The sequence below is a fragment of the Pezoporus wallicus genome, unplaced genomic scaffold, assembly GCF_028554395.1.
Source record: "Pezoporus wallicus isolate ANWC-B61680 ecotype Strahan unplaced genomic scaffold, APGP_CSIRO_Pwel_v1 contig_8723, whole genome shotgun sequence".
NCBI classification, from domain to species: Eukaryota; Metazoa; Chordata; class Aves; order Psittaciformes; family Psittacidae; genus Pezoporus; species Pezoporus wallicus.
In genome coordinates, this window is record NW_026635404.1 from 843,474 (window position 1) to 868,169 (window position 24,696).

General features: G+C 55.1%; 1 protein-coding gene across 3 annotated transcripts in view; it reads right to left on the reverse strand.

The window, feature by feature from the left end:
• The window catches only part of MYOCD (myocardin), a 224,085-nt gene extending 201,854 nt beyond the window's left edge, over positions 1–22,231 (reverse strand). Inside the window, exon 1 of one of the 3 annotated variants that reach the window (XM_057423307.1) lies at positions 22,110–22,231. The gene's annotated coding sequence lies outside the window, so the exon portion shown is untranslated. The remainder of the gene's footprint in view (positions 1–22,109) is intronic. The other 2 variants (XM_057423339.1, XM_057423331.1) reach the window with 2 other exon arrangements.
• Between the last annotated feature and the right edge of the window lie 2,465 nt (positions 22,232–24,696).

Consider the following 24,696-nt stretch of genomic DNA (forward strand, 5'->3'; position numbering starts at 1 on the left):
GATGCCAGAGCACTGCCTTTGGCTGCTGAATGAAAGGAGGACTATGGGGAGCCCGAGCTGTGGGTGCTCCCCAGGGACCAGAGCAGGAGCTGGGGCACAGCTCAGCACTCCTGCAGGCAGGGACATGGACCTCTGGCTCCTCACGGGTGGACAACGTGACCCAGCTTTGACCTGCCCTCTCCTCAGAGGGGCTTTGGCTCTGCAGAGCCCTCACCCACCCTCTCTCTGCTCCCCCAGAGCCCTTGGATTACGATTCAAAGGTGGAAACGCAGCAGGAAACACTCGGATACCCGGAGCCGGACCAGCCGAGGAATGTTCCAGGGTTTTTCCATGGCTGGTTCTTCTCAAGCATGTCCACAGCAGCGCTGGGTTATACAGCCCTGCACCAGCAGCTGCTCCAGGCAGGGCGGTGTTTAGAGCACCCCTCTCCTTAAATCAAGCTGAGAAATGTGCACTGGCACAAGCAGCAGAGTGTGCCCAGTCCAAGCGTTCCACTGAACCGTACAGCAGCCTCCCAAAAGCAAGGGAAGCTCTGAAAGCCCAGGGCAGTCCAGCAGGAGAATGTGTCCTGAGGGGGGCAAAGTCCTTGTGCATGTGGCCTGGCTTGGCTGGCAGCACAGCCTAACTACATCAGGGCCTGAAAGCCACTCTGAGAGATGCCTTAGGTTTGGATTCACTTACCCATGGTGAGCAGATCCCTTTAACCTGCCACCCTTGTGCCAGAACACCCCTCTGGTACCAGCTGCTCCACCACACTGAGCCACCTCATCTGCTGCAGGACACAGTCCCACTGCCACAGCCTTAGCCTGATGGAACAAAAGGGCACGGGAAGGAAGGCACCCCCTCCTGCTTCCTCCCTCATATCTGACGCTCAGGAACTTCAGGAAGAGACAAAAGTGTGGCCTTCAGCTTTGAAGATCTCAACTTTGCTGTCTGAGCCTAGGTTTGGGCTGCAGGAGGGAGGGGGGATACCTGGATCTCTCAGTTGTGGTGCTGGGGACCTGCCAAAGCTGTGTGAGAGCCTGTGATCATCTCAGCTGGATGCCCCCCTTCCAGTAGGAGGGGAAGGATGCTGTCGGGGGACCCAGCCACCCCAGAGACTGCAGGAAGCGCAGCCCACAGCGGGTGTTTGGTGGCAGGACTGTGCCTGAGGCACTCTTCCCGCTGCTCAGTAGCACTCACATCCCTCATCCTGGAAATCATCACCAGCAGCTTGGAGCCGTCACTCGCAAGCCTCTAGAGGGACGGCGGGAGCTGCCCATGCGCTGCAGTTCCCGCACCCTTGGCTTCCCGAGGCTCCAGGCAGGAGCACGGCTCCCTGCGGGTCCTGGGCAGGGAGCAGGGGTGCGAGCAGCTCCTGCAGCTTACACCGGCTCTGCTCCTGCTGCTTCCACACTGACCCGGGAGCAGCGCTGTGCCCTGAGTACAGACCACGAGCAGCTGCACTGAGCAACCTGGCCTTGGGATGACAGCACCCAAGGGACAGAGGAGGGATGGGCAGCACAGCATCCGTCTGCTGTGGCTTCGGGCAGCCACCTCCGGCCTTTCCCAGCACCCTGCAGCTGAAGGGATGCTGGCACAGCTGAAGGGATGCTGGAGCAGCTGAAGAAGGATGCTGGCGCAGCTGAAGGGATGCTGGCGCAGCTGAAGGGACGCTGGAGCAGCTGAAGGGACGCTGGAGCAGCTGAAGGGATGCTGGCGCAGCTGAAGGGATGCTGGCGCAGCTGAAGGGATGCTGGCGCAGCTGAAGGGACGCTGGAGCAGCTGAAGGGACGCTGGAGCAGCTGAAGGGATGCTGGCGCAGCTGAAGGGATGCTGGCGCAGCTGAAGGGATGCTGGAGCAGCTGAAGGGATGCTGGAGCAGCTGAAGGGATGCTGGCGCAGCTGAAGGGATGCTGGCGCAGCTGAAGGGATGCTGGAGCAGCTGAAGGGATGCTGGAGCAGCTGAAGGGATGCTGGAGCAGCTGCTGCCAGCGGCTTGGTGTGAGCAGAACCAAGCCCTGTGTCCCAGCACTGCTGCTGCGGATGCGTGCACACGATGGGCTGTCTGTGGAGCTCAGTGCCAGGCTGCGGGGCACAGCCAGGGCGGGGGCTCGCAGCCAGCCCGGCCCCTGGGCGCTGCGCTCAGGCTTGGCTTTTATTTTTAGCTCCTCCTTATCACTAAGGAGGCTGCTCCCTTCAGCACAGGAATAAGCAGCTCTGGCAGCGGCTGCGCTGGCAGCAGGGCCGGTGGCTGGTGAGCCAGGAGCGTGTGCGCAGTGCTGCCATCAGCTCTGGGGAGCAGAGGCACCCCGAGCTTCCCTCTGGATCCTCATCCTGGCCACATGCAGCACATCCTCCCCCTCAGGAAAACACGGTGTTTGGTTTGCAAGTGCTGGGGTGAGGATGCTTGAAAGCCATCCATAGAACCACAGAACCCCAGCCTGGTTTGTGTTGAAGGGACCTTAAAGCTCCTCCAGCTCCAACCCCTGCCACGGGCAGGGACACCTTCCACCAGAGCAGCTTGCTCCAAGCCCCTGTGTCCAACCTGCCCTTGAACACTGCCAGGGATGGGGCAGCCACAGCTTCTCTGGGCACCCTGTGCCAGGGCCTCAGCACCCTCACAGGGAAGAGTTTCTGCCTTAGATCTAACCTGAACTTCCCCTGTTTCACCTTGAACCCATCACCCCAAGTCTTTTCACTGCAGTCCCTAATGAAGAGTCCCTCTCCAGCATCCCTGTAGCCCCCTTCAGACACTGGAAGCTGCTCCGAGGTCCCCACACAGCTTCTCTTCTCCAGGCTGAACAGCCCCAATGTTCTCAGCCTGATCCTGTGCTCATCACTGGCAAAGGAGAAGTCCCTGAGCGCTGGCTGCTGCTCTGGGATGGAGGATCTGGAGGACTGTGCCCCACCTGGAGGACTGTGCCCCACGTTGCTGTGGGCCTTGCTGCCAGGCTTGTTTGCCAAACTACAACGGTTGGGTCTACTCCAGCACTGGCTCCGGACCAGCCTCAGCTGAATCCCTGGGGGAAGGAAGGAGTGGCACAAGCTGGGGAGAAAACATGGAGAGGGGTGAACCACTTTGGGCAAGTGGCAGGGACCACTGGGCTGGGATGCACATCCCCTTAAGTAAAGGGGAGGTCATCCTGACCACAGCATCCCCTATCCACAGGCAAACTTGTCTCCACAGCACACTGATCAGAAAGCGCACTTCCACTCAGCTCAGAAAAGCACAGCACCAGGCAGGCAGCACAGGAAGAGCAGGGATCTCCAGTGGGATCATGACTGAAGGTTCAAACGGGACCAACTGCTAAGATCCAGCAGGGCTTTCGGCACGGGATGAAGGTGGGAGAGGCGGAATGGGAAGTCCGGGGTGAGCTGGAGCAAACTTTACTCTGCCACCTCCAGGCAGAAGAGCGCTGCAGCCTGTCCAGAGCAGGGGCAAGAGATGCTCTGAAAGAATCAGGTACAGCGGGGATGGTGGAGGAAGGAGCTGCAGGCAGTGACCACAGCTCATCAAGAGCATGCTGTGCAAAGGACACACAGCAGACACAGCACTGATGCTCTGCAGCACTGGCCATGAGCTTTGTAGACTGGAAAACACTGCAGAGAGGCTCAGGCAACTTCTTCCTCACCTCCTCGAGGAGCCCATGGCAAGGCATCTCCTCAAGCCAACCCATCCTGTTCTGGGCCAGCACAAGGGAGGAACAGGGAAAGCTGAAACCCCACTGCAATCACAGGAGGTCCCTTGTGGTTCCTGGCTCGCGCTGCTGCAGATCCATTTCAGCTGAATCAAGATTATCTTGACACTTGAGAGCTATTCTTACATGCAGCTCGTGCACAGCACGCTACGTAGTTGGGGGAGACACTGTAAATCACTGCTTGTTGGACAGGGGAGACCAAATAAGTGAAGAGGAGATAAGAGGCCATAATGTAGGTGTGACTCACTTGGACAGATGTCTTGGAGATGGCAGCTCCAGGCCTCACTATTGCAGTGAATCAGCGGAAAAAGCTGAAGTATGACAAAGACCTGAATTAATGGATGATTCAGTGGGCTCAGACTTGCTACCACATCCTGCGGCACCTCACAATTCCCTCTGGAGCTCAGGGCTGCCAAGCTGATGGACAAGAGCCACAATGCCAGAATCAGAGAGGCTTCTGAGGCCAAAGTCAATTCATCCTAGAGTAAGAAGTAACAACTCCACCTCCAAGAAACAAGGCAGAAGAGCTCCAGACAGGATGTGGGTTATTCCCAATACAGCTTCTAAGCAGCAAAGGGAATCCCAGGATAAACATGATTCCAAACCTTCCCGATGGTCTGCACTGCCCAAAGGTGGCAAACGTACAGCAGCCAAGTGGCAGCCAGCAAGTCCCTAACCCCGTTCCCTGACTCAGCCTGACCCTCTGTAACAGGCAGCTTTCCCATAGCAACACCAGAATGCTGCTGGTGATCCAGGAGTTCTTCTTCTGCCCTTTAGGAGCCGAGAGGCAAAGAGAGGAGCGGATAGCAGACTCCTGCACATCACTGTATGCCTGGTCCTGCCTTCCCTCCCACTCCTCAGCTCGGCCACCATGCTTTCCTTCCCTTCCCACCACTGCAACACTGGGCATGAGAGAGGGCAAGGAAACAACCTGGCAAGAAAGCAGCATGCGGATGGAAGAGTGCCTGGAATGAGCAATATGGGGCTGGGAGCAGCTGGAAAGCTGGCATCCTCAGAGAACCACTGCAAACCCTGCAGTGACACCCTCACCCCCTCACTCAGGAATCAGGGGGAGCCTGGATGTGTCCATGCAGCAGTTTTCCCTCACCATGGAGTCTATCACCACCCGGAAACCCTGGTGTGATGCTGTCTGGGCAGTGGAGGCAGACGAGTGCTAGAGTCCGCAAGGATGCTGTCTGGAAGAACGCTATGGCCTGCAGAATCTGCTTGTTTGAGCACCAGACCAGGTTTCCATTTTCTTCCCATCACTAAAGGCAGTCCTGTCACCAGCAGTGCTGGGTCTGGAGACAGCTCTGACGGTCCTGACCCCAGGACAGGAGGCAGGGAGCAAGCAGCAGCATTGTCCAGCCTTGGCGGGGCTGCTCCTGTTTCACACAGCCCAGCAGTGCCTTGGCCCAGCCTTGCAAACCAGGCAGGGTCTTTAAACGGTGAGTTTGGAAGGTGCCAGCATCCAACTCAACCGCTTCTCCTCGGTCTTGCCTTCTTGCCAGTCCTCTTGCTTTACAGACAGGACTCATCACCCTTCCCAAGCGCTCAAGGACTCGCAGGATGCCGCCATTAATAACAGACATGGAGCCATATCTCAAGCAGCATCCACCTCCCCTGCTCCCAGCTCCCTCCCCTCCAGGTGTGTCTCTGCCAGAAAAGATTTGGGATCTGTGGCAACCTCCAAGGCTCTCCGAGTGCCTTTGGCCTCCTCCGCTGATCTCCAGCCCCAACAGTGACTATTTGCTTGCCCAGTGCAAGTTTATCCTGGAAGGCCCCATCGATACCCAGCCACATTCGTCACTTGAGTCTCTGCAGACCCTCTGCCAGTTCAGGTGGGGTTTCTTTCCTTCTCCCTTTCCCCCCCAGCTCTGAGCTCTGCTCGGGCCAGCTTGGAGCGATGCCTGGCTCCAAGCCACGCATCAAGAGCTGGTATCAGATCTGGATCACTGAGTCTCTGTTTTATGGGGATAAGTTTGGCAGCAATTGGTTCACTCAAGCTGATTGCTAAAACCTCTCCCCTCGGCTGGTTTTCCCAGCCATTTATTGCACTAGGATACGAAACCAAGCCAGAGGCACCTCCTGGGGACATTTCACTCCAGGCATTGGTCTTTGACCCCACATGAGAACAGCCCTCCAGGTCCTGTACCAGCAGGAGACATCTACTGCAAACAGCAGGTCCTGCCCATCTCCACCCCCTCAAGTCTTGCTGGCTCTCATGTAGAGGGACTTTCTGCCCCAGCATCTTTTCCACAGGTCTTCTGTGAACACTTCCAAAGTGATCCTGCAGGAGGTGTCCTCTTCTCCTCCACCTCCTCTCAACCATCTCCATCATCTATCTCATTTCAATTCACCAGCAGTATCAACTCACAGAGGCTGCTCTGCCACACACCAAGTCAACCCTGGGTTCCCATAGGTTTGCACTTAGAAGCATTAGCAGCTGAGTCAGATATTTATTTTATGAAGTCTTGCTTGTTTAGCATCAGCTGTGTACAAAATCCTGCTTTTCCCTGCATGCTGAGCATCAAATCCCAGGGAACTCGCTGTGCTCAGACGTCCACCCTTCCCTGAGTCACTGCTCTTCCCCCAAAATTCCTCTTTTAGGCATTTTGTCCCTGCCCAGCAAACCCCCCAGTTACTTCATGCCACTGATGACAGTGTCCACGTCGTTATGGGAAGTCACAGCAAAAGTGAGCATTAACCCTGGAAGTCTTTAAAAATGCCACTGCTGAAGAGAAGTTCGCTAATGGAAGGGATGGACCTGCAGATGAGACAGAACCGAGCACTGCCCACACTCATAAGAACACACCGAGCTGCAGGAGATGTGTCTCTTGTGGGTAGGGCAGAGAAAATGAAGCTACCACAAGCCTGAGCTGGTCAGCTCTGCAAGGGCTGCTCTGTGCTGACCCTAAGCCAAGGACATCAGAGACATTTGCACATTCACCCTTTGGTTCTAAGTCTTCTTGCTACTCACAGCTCCAGGGAGTTAGAGCCAGGCTCGGAGATGTCCTGGCTGCAGGAGTGTTCCCTTCACGTCCTTGTTTAACGTGCCACTGAGGAGGGGGGTTTAATTAGCACAGAAAATCAGACCAAAGCCACCCTGTGCTCCAGCACTGAAAGTGCATCCCAGAACTCAGAGCAAGGTATCTCACAAGACACAAGCACCGAGTTCCCAGCCAACAAAGGCAATTCCTGGTTAAACTGCTAGGAGAGCTGCCCAGTGCTAAGGATACACACAGTAACATACCCAGATGATCCTGAGGCTACCTTCAAATGCTCCTAAGGATACTTAGAATCCAAGGAAGCATTCCTCCTTGCAGAGGAAGCATTCAAAGGATTAATGGCATCTTATTCCTTGGAATGCCCCTTATTCTTTAGGGTTCAGTTTTTGGTTTCATGTGGCCACAACCCCAGAGTGTTGGTGGGAAGGGACCCCTGGACAGACCTGCTCCAGCATCCCACCTGGAGAGTGGTCCCTTCTCCCTGCAGGGAAGATGGAAATGGGTTGGACTAAGCAGTCAGTGGCCTTGCACATCCTTGGGCATTGCAGGAGACCCCTGTGAGCTGCCTGGCACAAGGGGATGGGTGACATCTTCTGGGCCACAAGAATGTCTCAGGGGACAAGAGCCAGAGGCTTTGCCCAAGGGGTCCCTGTTCTCAAGCAGCCCCAGAAGCCTCAGGAGGGAAAGGACCTGTGCACCTCCTTTTTTCTCCTCGGGATGGGATGCCCCATCCAATGTGCCCCTGCAGACTTGGACAAGAGGCACATTGTGGTGAGTGCTAGGGTAGAGCTGGCCTGGGATTTACACTCCCAGCAGGCTGATGGCCCTGTATATGTATACACACAGTGACACCACAGCATCAGCCTCCTCTTCCCAGGAGGTACTTTCAATATCTGGATAGTCACCCATGGGGCAGTCTCTGCTGTCCCCAGGGACCAGCCCTTGGTGGAGCAGCAGGTCTGAGGGTTTCCAGATGGCCCTAGGAGCCAAGGGTGGCCGTCACAGCCTCCTGTCCCCGGGAAGCACGGCTGTCCTGGGAAGCACACGTTCCAGCTCCCAGTGCTGCATGCTGGCCCACACGTGCATCTGCTTGTTCCTTGCCTCCCAAGGGGTCAGGCAGCCCCTGCAGTGCTGTTAAATGCAGACTGCCTTCCAGGCTCGCTCCTTGCCAGCACGCTCTGTGTGAGGCCAGCGCAGCTTTGCTTGCACAAGACAACAGAAAGTGATTTTTACACTTGACAACAATGAAGGATTCTTGCGTTTAACAACCACTATGTGCTCTCCAGACTCGGTGCCTTTTGGGAAAGCCCTTCAAATCCAACAGTCCCATCCCGCCCTTCCAAGGGGTGCAAGTGACAATCTGCCTGTGCTCTGCTTCTGCCTGGGGGGGATGTTCTGGAGCCAGCTGCTCATGTCCCATGGGACAGCAGCCACCCCGAGCCACACGGTGGAAATGCAAGGCAAGAGCTGCAGCTTCAGCTCACTGATGGGAAGAAAGGTGGGGAGGGAAGAGCAAGAGCCCTGCATGGGAGCAGGCAAACGGGGAGCAGGAAGCAGAGGAACCCCATGGCGTGCATGGGGAAGTGCCCTAAAGCATCAACACAGGCTCTGGGAGAACCCATGCTGCCACGATTAGGGAGTGCAAAGCACATCATGCTGATGTTGAAGCAAGCTTGGGGGGGTTGGTTCTCTTTCCCCTTCCAGTGTGACCACAGAGTTAAGATGCTTTGAGGAAGGAGCTGGCCCTGTTTGGTGTGCTTGAAGGCACTCCGTGGCACTGGGAACACCACTGGACAGCTGGTTTGGCAGGATTTCATCAGGAGCTGCCATGTGGAGGTTCCAGGTGTATCTGGCACAGGCATCTGGCTCTGCATGGTTCCTACCTCCCAGGAAGCACAGCCCAGGAACACTGGCATGAAAGCCGGGCACCACCAGAAACTCACCCAGAACAGCTCAACCCAACCCAAGAGGCATTGCAAATATTGGTCCAAAACAGGGAATACATTGAAAGTAAAAGAAATAATTACGCAAGCTGAATCAACCTGAAAATCCTCCTTTCAAAATCAGCCTCTCAACATCCCTCCCTGCTGGTTTTCAACCAAAGGGTTCCCCTGATAAACCACTTGCATTCAAACCAAGCCACCGGGGTTTGATTCCAGCACCTGCATTCAGCACATGACATGGAGCTGCTGTGACCTGGGTGAGGGTGCACTGCTGGCAGGCATCTCCCCATGGCCATTCGGGGGTTGGAACTGGATGATCTTAAGGGCCTTTCCAACCCAAACTATCCTATGGTTCTACGGTTCTATGATTCTTTGGTTCTATGATTCTGTATGGCAAACTCAATGTCATCTCACTCACCCTGGACAAATGAAACCTGCAGCCCACTTTGCTGCTGCACCTCCATCCGAGGGGAGCAGGTGGGAAAGATGGGGGGTTGCAGCACTTCCTCAGCTTTCCAGGGAAACTGGGCTCACCTCTGTGCTGGAGAATGGCACACACTTGCATGCCAGGGACAACGGGACAGCAGCAGGTTAGAACGTTGGGGCTGTTCAGCCCGGAGAAGAGAAGCTGTGTGGAGACCTCAGAGCAGCTTCCAGTGTCTGAAGGGGGCTACAAGGATGCTGGAGAGGGACTCTTCATTAGGGACTGGAGCGATAGGAGAAGGGGTGATGGGTTCAAACTGAAACAGGGGAGATTTAGATTAAATATAAGGCAGAAGCTCTTCCCTGTGAGGGTGCTGAGGCGCTGGCACAGGGTGCCCAGAGAAGCTGTGGCTGCCCCATCCCTGGCAGTGTTGAAGGGCAGGTTGGACACAGGGGCTTGGAGCAAGCTGCTCTAGTGGAAGGTGTCCCTGCCCGTGGCAGGGCTTGGAGCTGGAGGAGCTTTAAGGTCCCTTCGAGCCCAAACCATTCCATGATTCTATGTGGCTTTCCTACTGCTGACAAGTGCTGTCATCCCCGCCATTCCAGGGCTGGTGCCCTATTGCTGGGGATGAAGCTTATCCCACAGACAGCCCGCTCTATCCTCACACCTCCGGGACCTGCTGTCCCCAGGCACTGGCCAAAGACACTAAACAAATGGATGTGGCTGGTGTTTGCCACGTGCCCTCGGTCAGAAAGGAGCTGCTCTGGGACTCGGTGCTTATTTCATCTCAGTGCAGCATAAGAGGGTATGAGCTCATCATATCTGCCATGACATCACATGGCATGGTAACCCATAGCCAGGGTTATCACCCAGGGTGTGCACAAGAGGTATATGTCACCCTTAGAAACGTCTGGCCTATAAATGCCAGAATCTTCCTGCAAGGAACTAAAAACATTTATTCTGGAAGAGCCCAGATGCTCGTGGCTAAAGGCAATAAATACAGATTTCGTTTCAGAGTTAATACCCTGTCCAGGGTAAAATGTTCATTTTTAATATCGTTGCCTGCGATCTGACATTACCAACGAGATGTTGCAATACAATATCTGAGTCATTGCACAGGAGATAATGGTATTTTCTTGAGTTCAATCTGGAGGAGAGCTCAAGCTCCATTAATCAGGCTTGAAAAAGCGATGCCAGAGAGTCTGCCAGAGAGTCTGTCTGGCCTGCTCCGAGCACGAGCTACGTGACCCAGGGCTGCAGGAGAGGAGCAGAGCACGAGCAGACCTGGATGGTGCAATGGGGCATCTCCCAGGAGTGTGCCCCACAGGCACTGGCCCTTCCTGGGGGTTGGAACTGGATGATTGCAAGGTCCTTTCCAACCCAAACCATTCTATGATTCCTTAGGGTCAGCAAAAGGCTCCTGAGTTTAGGGTACGAGGGAGCCAAGAATGACCACGTTGTTCCCGCTTTGCTTTTGCTTTTATTCTTCCCCAAGGGAGGCACTCAGGATCTGGGGAGTCCTGGTGGCATGGAAGAATCAGCCAACGTGACAGGGTCCATCAGGTCTGTCCATCACTGAAAGCCCCACTGCTGCTGAGCCCAGGGCCAACGGTGGGGTGCAACAGCACTTGGTAAAGCAGCTGAGGAAAGGGTGTGCATGATGGACAGGTCAATAATGGTGAAGGGAAGCCATGAGGAAGCATCCCATCAAAGAAATACTACCCTTAGAAGCATGTGCAAGTCTCCTCAGGGTAGGAAGCAGAAGAAGAGAAGGATGGGAGCTGGGAGAGAAGCCTGCCTGGGCTGCTCTGGGCTCTGGGAGTGAAAGATCTGGAGGAAACCAGGAGCTCTCCCAGGAATAAGGAGTTTTCTTTTCCACAGCAAGCAGGAGCGGCTCCAGTTATCCAGCAACACCAGTGTGGGAGGGAGACCTCTCTGGCAGAGTGCTCTTTCATCTGGCAAGCAAACCCCAGGGTCTACACAGAAATATGCGATGCACTTTTAACACTGAGCACTATTGGCCCTTTGGACCAACTTGGCTGGGGATGCAGCAGATCTGCTTTCAGCAAGGCAGCTTGAATTCAACACTGGGCACCTCACTGGAAAAGAAATGCTTTTTCTTGACCAGACACTGCAGACAGGAGGCAAGAATGAGCAGATGGAAGCCCCTGGCCTGCTCTGCAGGGGTCAGAGCAGATGATGTCTTTAGTCCTTGCAAGCCAGTAAATGGTTCTGCAGATGCTGAACTGTGAATGAGAAAGTGACACAGAATGACACGTTGAGTCCTGTAATCTTGTCCTGTAATCTTACCCCAGAGGCTGCTGCCAGGACTGGGGAAAGCTCAGAGCCTACCCCAGGGTCTGAGCCAGAGGAGGGTGAGGGAAAGCAAAGAGTTCATGAAGGCTCCACACAACCAGAGCATCCTGACCAGAAGCAAGCACAGACTGGGACTGTGCTGACAACTCCTGTGGGGCAGCAGAGACCCAACCCCATGGCTTGAGTGGCCACTACCCTCCTGCCCCCCATGGTTTTCTGTGCCTGCAATGGCTTGTTCAGCCGTATCCACAGCCATCACCCTCTCGTCATGGACACAAGTCCTGCCATGAGCTGGGCCACAAGAGACATTGAGCTGTAGGCACCTTCCACAGAATGAGTCGCAAGTGTTTGCTCTAAAGTTTTGTCACTGGAATGAGGTGCTTTGGGTGTCAAAGTCACCGTTTCAAGAGCGTACATTTCCTACCAAAACAAAGAAAAAAGGAAATTGGGTTTCCAGTGCCATCTGCACAGCTCCACGCACACTGACTGCAGAGTTCCTCCTGTTTAGCTGCCAAACTCAAAATGGAGGGGAAATCTGGAGTTTCAGACTAAATGTCTCAATCTTCAGTTGCTAAAAGAGGGACAATGGCACCTTCACGCTGCTGGATTTTAGACAAGCCTCATTTCAGTCAAATTAACATGGATTTTCACAAAACAGCACTTCAGGAAAACATCTTTTCTCAAGAAGGGTTTGCGTTTCCCACTTCTGTGACCCTACAACGCTGCCAAATGTCTCTGAGAGTTGGTGTTTGCTTTCATTTGACTGACGAGCAAAATGACAATGAAGAAAACATTTCAAGTGAAGCTCTGCTCTGAAAATACATCGCCTTAATGCTAAAAAGATTTGAGTTTAAGAGAGCTGAAAACAATTAGGAACCAAATCAATTGGGAGAAGGAATTTAATCAGAAAAACGTGAATGCTAAGTGGGAATTGTTGGGAAACATTTGACGCGCTGCCCCAAAACCACAATCCCACAATTGAGAAAGATGCAACATTGGTTAAAGCAAAAAGACAAAAACCATCCCTCTGGCTTGAGGGGGAAGTGAAGACAACTGTGTCAAAGAAGAGCATCTATAACTTAAGAAAGTGGAAACTGGCAATAATGAATGAGAAGTGTGAAACTGTAGAGAGCCTATAAGGAAAGCCAAGAGCTGAGGACAACGTATGGGCTGCAAACCTGAAGCTAATGAGAAGCCATTTCTCTCAATATAAAGGGAATAAATATAGCTCTTTCTGAAGCTGTTGGGTGTCTTATTCTATCTGTGGATGGATGTGCTACAGCAAACAACAGCAATAGAAGAAAGCCAGCGTTTATGGAAGTGTTTGGCTGGAGCAGATACTGGCCAGCCTGGCATTAGCACTAGGCACTCACCTCCAAAGGCTGTCACAGCATACAACAAATAGAGATTTAAGTCAAATATGACTAATGCCAATTGACACAGACTGTGGAAAGCAGAACGTGTCAAACTCGGATCCATTTTCTCCCTGAAATTGTTTGATTGAGAAAAACAATATTGGTGGTGGAACAGACTTCTGCAAGGCAACTGCCTTGGTCCTGTGTGACAGTGTGATGAAGAAACTAGAACAATACACGATCAACATGGCACATATGGAATTGATTCGCAGCTGGCTAGGTGACGTGTCTCAGATGCAATTGTAAGTAGGAACTCCTCACCCAGCAGGGTGGGTTCAGTGGGGTCCCCAGGGGCCGGGTCCTGCCCCTCTGCTACTCAGCAGTTTTATCAATGATCTGCAAGAACTATTAAATCATCTGTGGCAATGTTTGCTGATGACACTGAGCTTGTGAGACCAGCAAAGAGAGAAGCAGCCAGCTCACTGCTGCAGAATGGCCTGGGTTGCTGGTTACACTGGGCACAAGCAGAGTTAATACAGCCAAATATAGTCATACATCTAGGAACAAGGCACAGATTATCAGCCACAAACACAAGTGAGGGTGCTCTGTCCTGGGGAGTGGTGACTGTGAGACCCATGGGAGTCTGGCTGTACCTTCCTCGCACGTGAAGGTGGCCAAAAGGACACCAGCAGCCTCCAGAAATTACACTGCCCCACACTTGGGCACCTGTGTCCGGCCAGAACATGGTTCTGGGTCTCACTGTGCACCAGGATGTTGAGAGATTGGAGGGAAAGCCATGAGGATGACCAAAGAGGACCAGCCTTGCAGTGAGACACTGCCAGAGCTCAACATGTTCTGCTTGCTGTGGTATCTAGACCACAGGGATTTCCCCACAGAAGACTCTCCAGCCTCACAGACAGAGCTTTAGTGTGATCCAACATGCGGAACCTAAAGTTAGGCAAACAAACTAGTAACGTGGCATCATCCTTACTGGCACTGAAGCAATTTACTGAGGCAGTGTGGGAATCTCCGCCATGAGTAAATGATGCATCATGCTTGGTTGCTTGCTCAGGAATAAATCTGGGCTCAGATTACCCCTGCTATCCAGACTGGATAGTCACAAAGGTATCTGAAGGCCTCTTAGTGCAAACAAAGATGAAAAGGAACTCTGAAAATTAAACCGCCACTACTCCTGATGACTTTGCTCATATTTAAAGGCCGAGTCCCACTGTTCCCTTTCAGTCATGCCTCATTGACAGCAAAGGCTTCAACATGGGCATTTTTCCTGGTGAGGTTGCTACAAAAAAGCTATGCCCATTTGTTAGAGCTGCACTGATCTCACAGAGCTTTGTTAAATCATGGAACATGGCAGAAGCAACCTCTCCTCCTTCCCAGACCTGCTCGCTTGGACCTCCTTACCCTGGCAGCCTGGGAGCCAAGGTGTTCTGAACTCTGTGGGTCTGCGTAGGACCCAAGGTTGCTGAACAGGCCTCCAACATGAAGGGTCAGTTATGGTCAAGCAGTGTGGAAGGTGAATTTGGGAAGGGACAGAGAGCTGGCCAGGTTCAGAGTATCGGGCAGACCCAGTAACTTCCTTCCCCTTCTCATATCACAGCAGGGCATTTGTGGCCTCTGCCTTACCTTGCCCTTTACAGCTCTTTTATTCTTTCATGGCTCTCCTTTTCCATCCTTTTCCAAATCAACTTTTTATGAATTGTTTTCTCAAGAAAATGAGGCTTTTCTACTTCTTTCAAATTCCTCAGGGTTTTTCTCTGTGTGGGGCCCTGCACTGAGCTGTTTGCCCCTTGTCTTGCTTCCATGAGTCCCCTCTCCCAGCTTCCACTTCTTGCCTTAACAGGGCAGAGGCCATTCCAACCTGCAGCTACCACTGCCGTCATTCCCCAGGAGAAAGAGTGGCTTCAGTTTGCTCCAGCTGCCTGTGTGCCAGCATCAAACATGTTTTACAACTGACCTGCAAAGAATGTGTGTCACTGAAGAGGATGCGTAGCCCTGGAGAACATAAACCAGCTGCATTGTTTAATGGTATCTCATCCACTGGATCGGAATAACGGGCAAAGATGAGCTCAGGGAGATAATTCCAGCGCGTGTGTGAGCAGGAACAACTCCGCTACCTTCGCCAGTGGAAGATTCTTATAAATCCACTCCTCCTGCCATCCCTTTGCAAAGGGTCAGGAGCTGTACTGACAATAGCAGCATGCAAAGATGTCAAGACTTGGCCACACGCTGCGCAAACACTCTGGATAGCTTCACCAGTAGATTAAAATGCCAGATCAGCGAGCAGGGGTGCGCTCTGAATGCGCTCGCTAATTTATTAGGTTTATTCTTAGCAGGCTTGCAGACTTCAGAAAGTTGAATTTCTCCATGAGGAATGGCTGGGGAGCTGGGCAGCCAGCGTGCGTGCTGGGGAGGCGGTGCAGGGGAGCAGATACCACCGGTGCACTGCGCGGGTGAGAACCCCGACGGAAGAGCCTGCACGGATGCATTATCGGGAGTGCTGACCATCTCCAGAGCACAAACACGGGGCTCTTGGCACATCCTGCTCGTCTCCAAAGAGCTGCTGCCTCCCACTCCACGCTCAGACATCCCTTATCTCTTTCTAGACCTGGCAGTGTGCTATGGGTTAACTGCTGTAAGCATCACTCCTCAGTGCACTCTTCATGGCCCAGCTTTAGTAAGTCCCTTGTGCTCTAGTGACAGCAACAGGTCACGTCCTGCACCCAGGGCTGAGCCAAATGCACCTCCCCACTGAGCAAACCATCTGTCATGGTTCCAAGTGACATCCCTGTCCCTTGTCCCAGGTGCCTTCATCACACTGTGCCCAGGACCAATAGAATCATAGAATGGGTTGGGTTGGAAAGGGTCTCAAGCTCATTCAGATCCAACCCTGTGCCATGGGCAGGGACACCTTCCACTAGACCATACAGCCCAAGGCTCTGTCCAGCCTGGCCTTTGAACACTGCCAGTGTCAGGACATGTCCCAGATGGACCAAGGGATGGACCAAGCCCAAACACCACCTGAAGGACCGTGCCTGAAGCAGCGAGGCTGGGAGCAGCAGCGCAGCTGGCTGCCTGCATCCACTGCATAGGGCACTCCTCGAGCTGCCTGCATCCACTGCATAGGGCACTCCTCGAGCTGCCTGCATCCACTGCATAGGGCACTCCTCGAGCTGCCTGCATGCACTGCATAGGGCACTCCTCGAGCTGCCTGCATGCACTGCATAGGGCACTCCTCGAGCTGCCTGCATGCACTGCATAGGGCACTCCTCGAGCTGCCTGCATCCATCCCTGGCCTCCTCAGGGGCACAGGGCAGCCCCTGTGGCACAGGGACAGGAATTGAGGCTCTTGTGGCAACACTGGGAGGGAAAAGACTCTCCCAGGAAGCTTTCCTGAGCCCACACAAGTCCCTCGCAGCACCACAACTCTCCATCAGCTGTGAACGCACGGTGCTGTTACTTGCAGCACAAACCAGAGCGAGATGTGCTGCTGCTGGTAGTTAAACGCCCTCCCCATGCCCTGCCTGGCAGCCCCGCAAAAGGACCTGCTCTGGCAGGGCTCTGCTTGGATTTACCGCATCAGCCTGCAGTGCAGATAGGGAAGATCACGCACAGACATGTGCTGGATCTGGATCCACACCCAGTTGGGTCTATGTGCTTTCTGTCGCTCTCCCAGCCCCAGGTCCCTCTGCACTTCAGCAAGTCCCTGGAGGGTGCCTTGAGACCAGCTCCTGCAGCGGGATGCTCAGCCCTGCTTCCTCATCATTTGCTCTCCCTCAACAGCAGTTTAGCTTCTAGAAATGCAGGGAAGTTGCATGACTCAATCTGGGAGTAATACACTGTAAAGTGCCATGGGAACAGCATCACCCTGTTGCTCACTAACTCATCCTAGGAGCAGACAAGCCTCTCTCCATCACAGTACGCCGGGCTTTCATCCTCAGTAGGCCACAGCCACTTTGTTTTCTTCCCCTCCACTGGCTACAACAGCATGTGGGGATGCACTGGCCTTGGGAAGCCTGAAAAACAGCATAAAGGATAAAAGCAGCTCTGCCAACAGAGAGAGCAGCAGTGGCTTTGCACAGGCTCTAGCAGGGGAAGAGGGATGCTGCAGAGGGACAACTGCAGGGTGCCAGGAGCCTGGCTGAGGTGTCTGGTGTATCCTAGATGTTTACTGGGAATGAAGAACATCAACAGACTGGGCACCATTCCTGCTGCTAATGCGCAAAGACGCAGGCAGGCTTCCTCATGAGAGGTCAGAGCCTGCCCAGGGCTGGATGGTGCTCGCTGAGATACACAGTGAAGTCCTCTCTCCCTTCTGAGCACAGCTTGGGGGCAAAGGATGAGGAATGGCTGTGAGTGCACGCTCAGCTCACCCACGGCCACGTGTCTGAAGGGGGTGAGCACAGAGCAAGCCCCAAAGCTGCCCTGAGGCTCCCCAAGAGCAGCTCTTGGCACCCCAAGGTCTGTGATGCCTGCACTGTGCAGGGCTGGGGCAGACCCAAGGGAAAGCAGGAGCTGGTGGGGATTGAGGTGCATCAGGCTGGGCTAATCCTATCCCAGCATGAGGGACGGGGTGGGAAAGCCTGCTCACTTTACCTTGGGATCTATTTTAGTACATTTAACTCTTTCCCAGCTCTACAAAGGCATCTACTGGTTCTAAAGGTTCTTCATCACACATCTGCAGGCCCACCAGGAGATTCCCCATGGGCTGACACCAGCAATCCCACTGCACAGTGTGCTGGTAGATGAGCAAACATCAGCATGAGCACCCCAGAGCTCAGAGAGAGGGCATGGCCCCATTCCAGAGGGTGCTGGTTGCTATCACACCCTCCCAATGAGGTCCAGAGCCAGGAAGTCCCTGGGGATGGCTGATAAGCCCTCTGCATCTGTTCCAACCGGGCCCGTGCACGCAGCGTGTATTTTTGGCTTGATGTTGGGACATAAATCACCATGAGTCAGAGAAGGCAGACGTGTGTCCCCAGCCTCCTCCAGGACAGTGCCAACAGCACCAAGCCGGTGGCTGCTGTGTGCCTGGGACACATCACACAATGGCCATGGGCAGGTCCCAGGTGCAGTGGGCATGAAGAGAGTCATGAAGGTCACTGCGCTGGCTCTTCTGGCTTCAGAATCAAACACTAAGCACCACGATGTGGAAGGGACAATCCAGAGAGCAGGACAACCCATAGTGCTCTTGAACCCAGAGCGTAGAGCGTGCTGACCAGCAAGCCACGGGCACCACACACACAGATCTGAACGATCCAATGGTCCCACCTGAGGCTCTCAGAAAGGACCTCATGGTTTAAGCTAAACCATTAGCACCTGATGAGCAGCACTGGCTGCAGGATAGGAGATGGCCACAGCAGGTCATGGGGAGGCCACATTCATAAACCCTCAGTCATGAGATCGCATCTTGGGGCCATGCAGACACAAACATGTAGCTAGAAAGTCCCATGGCTGGATGAGCCATTCTCATGTATGACGCCCTATGTCCACAGCTACCCCTGCAAGCCAGAAGTCCCCATGTCTGGGCCTGTCGCCTCTTTCTGCTCCATTGGGTGCAAAGGTCTGTGCTGTGTCTCTGGACCATCTTCCAGCAGAGCGGTGCTGATGGGCCCGCAGGCAAGGGAAGCCTTGAGCTGGCACCATGTCCTCAGCCATGCTCTGAGCTTCCTCAGGAGCAGGGGACCACCTGCACACTCCCTGCACTGAGCATTCAGGCGGTGCTGGGACATCTTCATCAGGGACTGTAGTGACAGGACAAGGGGTGATGGGTTCAGACTGGAACAGGGGAAGTTCAGGTTAGGTATAAGGAAGAAGTTCTTTACTGTGAGAGTGAGAGAGGCCTTGGCACAGGGTGCCCAAGGAAGTGGTGAATGCTCCATCCCTGGCATTGTTCAAGGCCAGGCTGGACAGAGCCCTGGGTGACATGGTTTAGTGTGAGGTGTTGGAACTGGAGGGGGTTGGAACTGGATGAACTGGATAAACTTGAGGGCCTTTCCAACCCAAACCATTCTGTGATTCTATGATTCTACATGCACAACCAGCCTGCCAGGCCCCAAAGGCAGGCGGTGACTTATAACCCTGTCACAGATGTGTCACATCTGGCAAAGCAACATCCTGGCAGGTCCCTGCCCTCCAGCTCAGGGAGCTCCATCCTGTGTTCACACTCCCCACCCCAAGGGGTGCGTGCACACCCCGAGCCCAGGAGCAGGATGGGATCTCTGCCATCTAATCTGCCATCCATGAACTCAGCACCTCTCCAGGAACAGACAAGAAGGCCAAGAAATAAAGCAAGAACATTCCTGGAACAGTGCAGCAGCAACCGCTGCATGGATCAGGTCGGGCAGCCCCTGCTTCCCAACAGATGTGCTCCTCCACCTCCAGAGCTCAGCCTTTGAGCAGGAGACAGGTCCTCCATGAAGGGCAGGGGAAGGAGCAGGATAAGCACCAGGCAGAAAGAGGCTTTGCTTCAGTGTGTGCAAGAGCCACAGTGTCCCCTGGCTCACATCCTCCTCCATCAGCAACCTCAGCTGCTCGCTGGCACTGAACAAGCTCCACAGGTCTTGGCACAGGGAACTGCTTCTGCTGCAACCCACATGCTTTCCTGTTCTCCTGTCCCCACCTGATGCCAGTGGCTTTCGCACAGCCACATGCACACGGAATGACCCTGGAGAAAAGCAGCAACATGACAAGATTGCAGGAAGGGGCACAGTGGAAACTAGTTGAATGGCAGCTCTGGACCTGGCGCTGTGGCTTGGAGAGCAACCACCGCACAGCGAGACATCCAGAATTGGGGAGATCACTACTGGTCATTGTGCCCTCACAACAGGAGGGATGCTGGAAAATGGGGACGTGTTCAGAGAAGATCTGCAAGAATGATCTGTAGCCCTGGAAAACTGCAGGACCACAGAAGGTGGAAGAAGCCCAATCCCTTCCTGATACTGGGCAAAGCTAAAGCAAGCCTTGGTCCCACTCAGGAAGCAAAGGGGTGATGGGTTTGAAGTGAAACAGGAAGTTCAGGTTAGATCTAAGGCACAAGTTCTTCCCTGTGAGGGTGCTGAGGCGCTGGCACAGGGTGCCCAGAGAAGCTGTGGCTGCCCCATCCCTGGCAGTGCTCAAGGCCAGGTTGGACACAGGGGCTTGGAGCAAGCTGCTCTAGTGGAAGGTGTCCCTGCCCCTGGCAGGGGTTGGAACTCGATGAGCTTTGAGGTCCCTTCCAACCCAAACCAGGCTGGGGTTCTAAGCACCTGCTGGGCAGCTCTGCAGCCCAACCCAAACTGGGCTCCAGCTCCTTGTAAATGGCCTGCTGCAAACACCGTGGCTCATCCAAACCAGCTCTGCCCCAGAGAGGGGCTTCCTCAGCTGGGGTCACCCAGGCCTGCTCTGCCCATGCTGCAGGGCAAGGGTGTGAGCATCACCCAAGTAGCAAGCTGGCTCCTCGGTGGCGAGATGGTTCCTCTGGGAGCAGCACCCATCCATGCAGTGCCTGCCTGGTCGGGAGGAGCCAGGGGCCGGGATGGCAGCAGTGGGGACGTGGTGATTCTGTTTGGAGATGGGGTGAGCGCAGCAGAGCTCATCTCTGCCAGCTCAGTGAGGTCTCTGCTGGCTTCCTCTTGGCTGTCAGGCTGCGAGCAGCCCTGCCAGGCTTTTAACACGAACACAGCGCTCGCACAGCGGGACGGGGCCGGCCTGGCCACCCTCCAGCCCTGGCTGCCATCAAATGGGAAACAAGGGAATTGGAGCAAGACCACAGCGACCACCAACCACCCGCCACTGGGAGCACTGGGGCAACGTGCCCCTGCCAGGCACGAGCGGCGCATCACCCACAGCCCGCATTCCAAGGCCGGATGCTGGCATGGGGAGGAGGTCCCTGGAAGCAGAGCAGGCAGCAGCGCCGGGATGGAGTTTTCTTCTGGTTCCATGTTTTATGAAAAGTTGTTGGCAAAAATGTGCATTTTCTTTGGCTGTGTTTTGCAAGGATTTGGCAAAAACGTACCGTTAGTGTCTCCCCTTGAGAGAGCTTTATTGAGTGGAACAAAGTCGGATATTTTTAGCTACCCATTGTTAGCTGAAGAACAAAGCCATAACTAAGATATTTTGTCTCTTACACCGAAACGGGACTATCAGACCAATCCATGTACAGTCATATGTGGCTGCCCATTCAGATGGAGCACAAGAGGAAAACTATTTTTAGGCTGCACACTCCATACCAGCACCACATCTCCCTTCCCCTGCCCGCTGGACCACCAAAACACACAGAGAGCATCAGAGAGAGCAGCAACGGAGCTGGGGGTCACTGACTCTGCTGTCCCTCAGGCCACCTCACAAATGACGTCTATAGGAGGGATGGGGTCATGGAATCTGAAATAAAACATTAATTTCTCTGCTTTTTGGGGTGCTTTTTGCCACCCAGAGCTGAAATGATGTTTGTGGCACTAAGAGGCAGCAGGGAAAAGTCAACCAACTGGACCTCAGCAAGCAGCAGTTGTGATGCACAGCACCAAACCCTCATCCCTCTCCTCAGAACACAAGTACACACACTGAGGGCTGCTCTGATGAGGAGCAAGGTTCTCCACGGGCAGCACAGGATCAGGCAGCCTGTGAGGAGGAGCAGGAATAACAGGCACAGCCCTATCCTGACAGCTCTTCCCGCTCCACACAGCCCAACTGTGCTGGGAATGCGACCAAGGCGGCGCTTTCGAAAGCATTAACCCTGAGCCACCAGAAAGCCCTTCACGAGGCTGACAGTGCTCCCCGGGCACTGCAGTGCTCAACAGATGACATTAGGGCTTGGTGGCTGGCACCATTTTTCAGTGCATTTGTTTAAAGGAAACAAAAAGTCCATAAATGCCCCGAATCTCTGAGCGGTAGCGACCGGGAGCAGTTTCTGTGGGTTGCACGGGTGAGACAGGGAGAAGTTGCTCCAAAGGGTTGAGCATCTGGTGCGACCAGAGCTACCCTCCACAGCCCCTCCTGGCAAAGGAGCAAGAGGGATAAGAGCCAGGAGCCACCTCCTCTCCGCACTGATGGGGTGGTGGGGTCACGCTCACCATCAGAGCAGCCTTTGGGAACCGCGCCTGGTCCTTCACCACCATCCACTCCGTGCAAAGCACCCTCCCACCGGCCTCTCCAGCAGGGCCAGCTCCTAACAGCACCTTGTGCGGGTCCCCAACATGTGCCACGCTCCAGGATGGGCTGCACAGAGCCCAACACGGAGCCAGTGGCCACCAAGGCCCCGCCAGTGACCCAGGAGCACTGGCAATGCCCAACCTCAGCCTCCCTCATAGGTGCCGTGTGTCAGCGGCACCGAACGCGTGTGAGAAAGCAGCTGAAGAGCAGAAAGGCATCAAGAAGGAAAAGCGAATTACCTGGGAACTTTTCGGCTGGGCTACAGTGTCCCGGAGGAGAGATGCTGCTTTTGTGCCTCCTCGCTTTCTCCGCGCGTTAGGGCTGCTTTTAGCAGGGAGCAGGGACTGGGTGTGTGTGTGGGGGGGTTGTATAAACTTAAAGCACGGGGAGAACTGGTTTAAAATAGAGCGCAAGGAGCTGCTGCGGTGGAATTAGACAAGCTCCGAGCGCTGCTCTTCCAAAGGCAAATTAACTTCTTGCAGCCCGTGGGGCAGCGGAGGGAGCCGGGTGCCGGGGGGTGCCGGGGGTGCCGGGGGGTGCCGGGGGCTCTCCGGACTCGCACCTTGCCCGGCTCAGGTGAACGGGGGAATTTGGGGGCGCAGCCCCGCGGGTGCGAAGCGATCGTGTCTCTGCTTGTGTCCGGTGGGGGGGGGATCACTCCCCACCGATCCCAGCCCCGTTACGCAGCGTCTCGGGCATCCCCAGCCGCAGCACCGGGCGGCGGGATCCGCTCCGGCCCCGCAAGGGTTAAGGAAGAGGCGGAGCTTCCACCCCCCCGCCCGTCCCCCCCCCGTCCCCCCCCTTCCCATTGCTCCCGCTCGGAGCGTCCCTTAGGAGCGGGAGGTTTGTAGGGCACAGAGGGAGGGAGCAGACCGCAGCTCTGCTATAGGGATGCAAAGTACCTGTGGTGGTGTTGAAGTGGGTTCAATCATCATTAGGGTTCAGAATTAACAGCGCGCACCAGGCAGCGGTACAGCCCGCCCTTCCCCTTCCCAACTGCCTTCCAAGCGATGCTGGCCACGCTGCCACCGCTGCCAGCGGACGTTTGGGTTGGCGCTGGAGGGGCTCCGTGTCCCGCAGCGGGGCGCGGGGCTGGGCACGGGTCCGGGCTGCACCGGCTGCTGCCACCTCCCGCACGAACCGCGGCCCCCGCAAACCTCTGCACCCCTCCGGCACCCCGGCACGAGCAGTGGGGCAGATGGAAAAGCTGCTGTGGGGATCCCCGCCCTGACAGGCTCCTGCCCCACTTCCCGGCCCTGGGAGCATCCCACTGGTCCCGGTGCGGGGAGAAACGGCTCTGAGCTGGGACCTGCGAACCGGGACCTGCCTGGGGCTTGCCACAGCTCAGGGACCAAGTCACAGTGTCTGGGCTGGGCACAGCACCGAGGTCCAACACCCGGGGCTCTGAGCACTACTGTCTTTATTGCTGCATCAGCAGCTCCCAAACGACTTCATTTCTCCAGGTTTGATCCTTGGGAGTGAAGAATGAAGAGCTGCTAAGTGCCCTTCACCTACGCATCAAAGCCCCCAGAATGTCACTTTCCCACCTATAACCCCCCTTTTTTCGGGGCTTAGGCTAGCCTGGGCTATCCTGCTCAGCTGAGCTGGGCTGAGCTGCACCAGTGCAGCCTCTAATACTTCACCATCCCTTAAGTCAACGCTTTCCCTTTGGATGTCAGTGTCTTGCTGAAGCCTGGAGGTTTGCAGGCTCTCACTGATGGAAAAGAAACCTGGATGGAGACAGGGTCCTCCTGGGTGCAGTCCTCATCACTGGTGTGCAAAGGTGTTTTCCAAGCAGGGAGCAGCCTGCGAGCAGCACCTCTGCTCAGTCTCTGCCTCTTTTTCCATTAACACCGAGCCCCAAAGGCTGCTGCCTTTGCTCCCTGCACCTCTTCTGCCTCTGCTCTATACATTCTCTCCCTGGTCCTTTCTCCTGAGGGATGAAGAGCAGAATGACATCCACCCGCCCTGCTCCATGGGTGCCACTGCTGTGCCATGTGCTGGGGATGCTGCTGGTGGCAGGTTCCTCCCACCCAAACTTCCACCCTTCCAAACAAACCAAAACCAACCACTGTGGGATTCCACAGCAGGGGAATGGCTTTAACCTGCCAGAGGGGAGACTGAGCTGAGCTCTTAGGCAGAAGCTCTTCCCTGCGAGGGTGCCGAGGCGCTGGCACAGGGTGCCCAGAGAAGCTGTGGCTGCCCCACAGCTTTAAGGTCCCTTCAACACGAACCCTGCTGTGACTCCGCGATTCTACCATTTTTTGACAGCAGCAGGTAGCTCCCTTGAAGAAAACCCCTCCTGGGACCCATCCAGCCCCAGGGCTCCGCAGGACACCGCTCCCTGCGCAGCGAAAGTCCTTTTCCTTCCGTTTATTTATATCCCTCTGGCTGTAAACTCAGCCGGGGCTGAACCGGCTGCTCACACGGACAGACACGGCTCTGGTCTGCGCAGGAGCCGCTGGCCAAGCAGCCACATGGATGGAGGGGTCCCCCCAGCCCTTCCCCAGCACAGATCCTCGGCTCCCACCACATCCGTGTACGCGGAGCTTGTGAACAGAGCCCTCGGCAAAGAAGATACCGAGCCAGGGCAGACCCGAGCCACGGACCAAAGCGGGCACGATGGTCCCTGTGCAAGTTAGTCACATCGCATCCGGACACTGCACAGGAGGGGTCTGTTCAAGGATGGCTGGGCAGGGCAGGGCAGAGCTACCCCAAAAAGGGTCCTTTGGGAGCAGGCTTTTAGGAGAGCGGCACAGAGGGAAGCAGCCTCATGTCTGCGGTGGAGAGCAGACCTTTGCTCTACTGCTGGGCTGTAAAGTACCT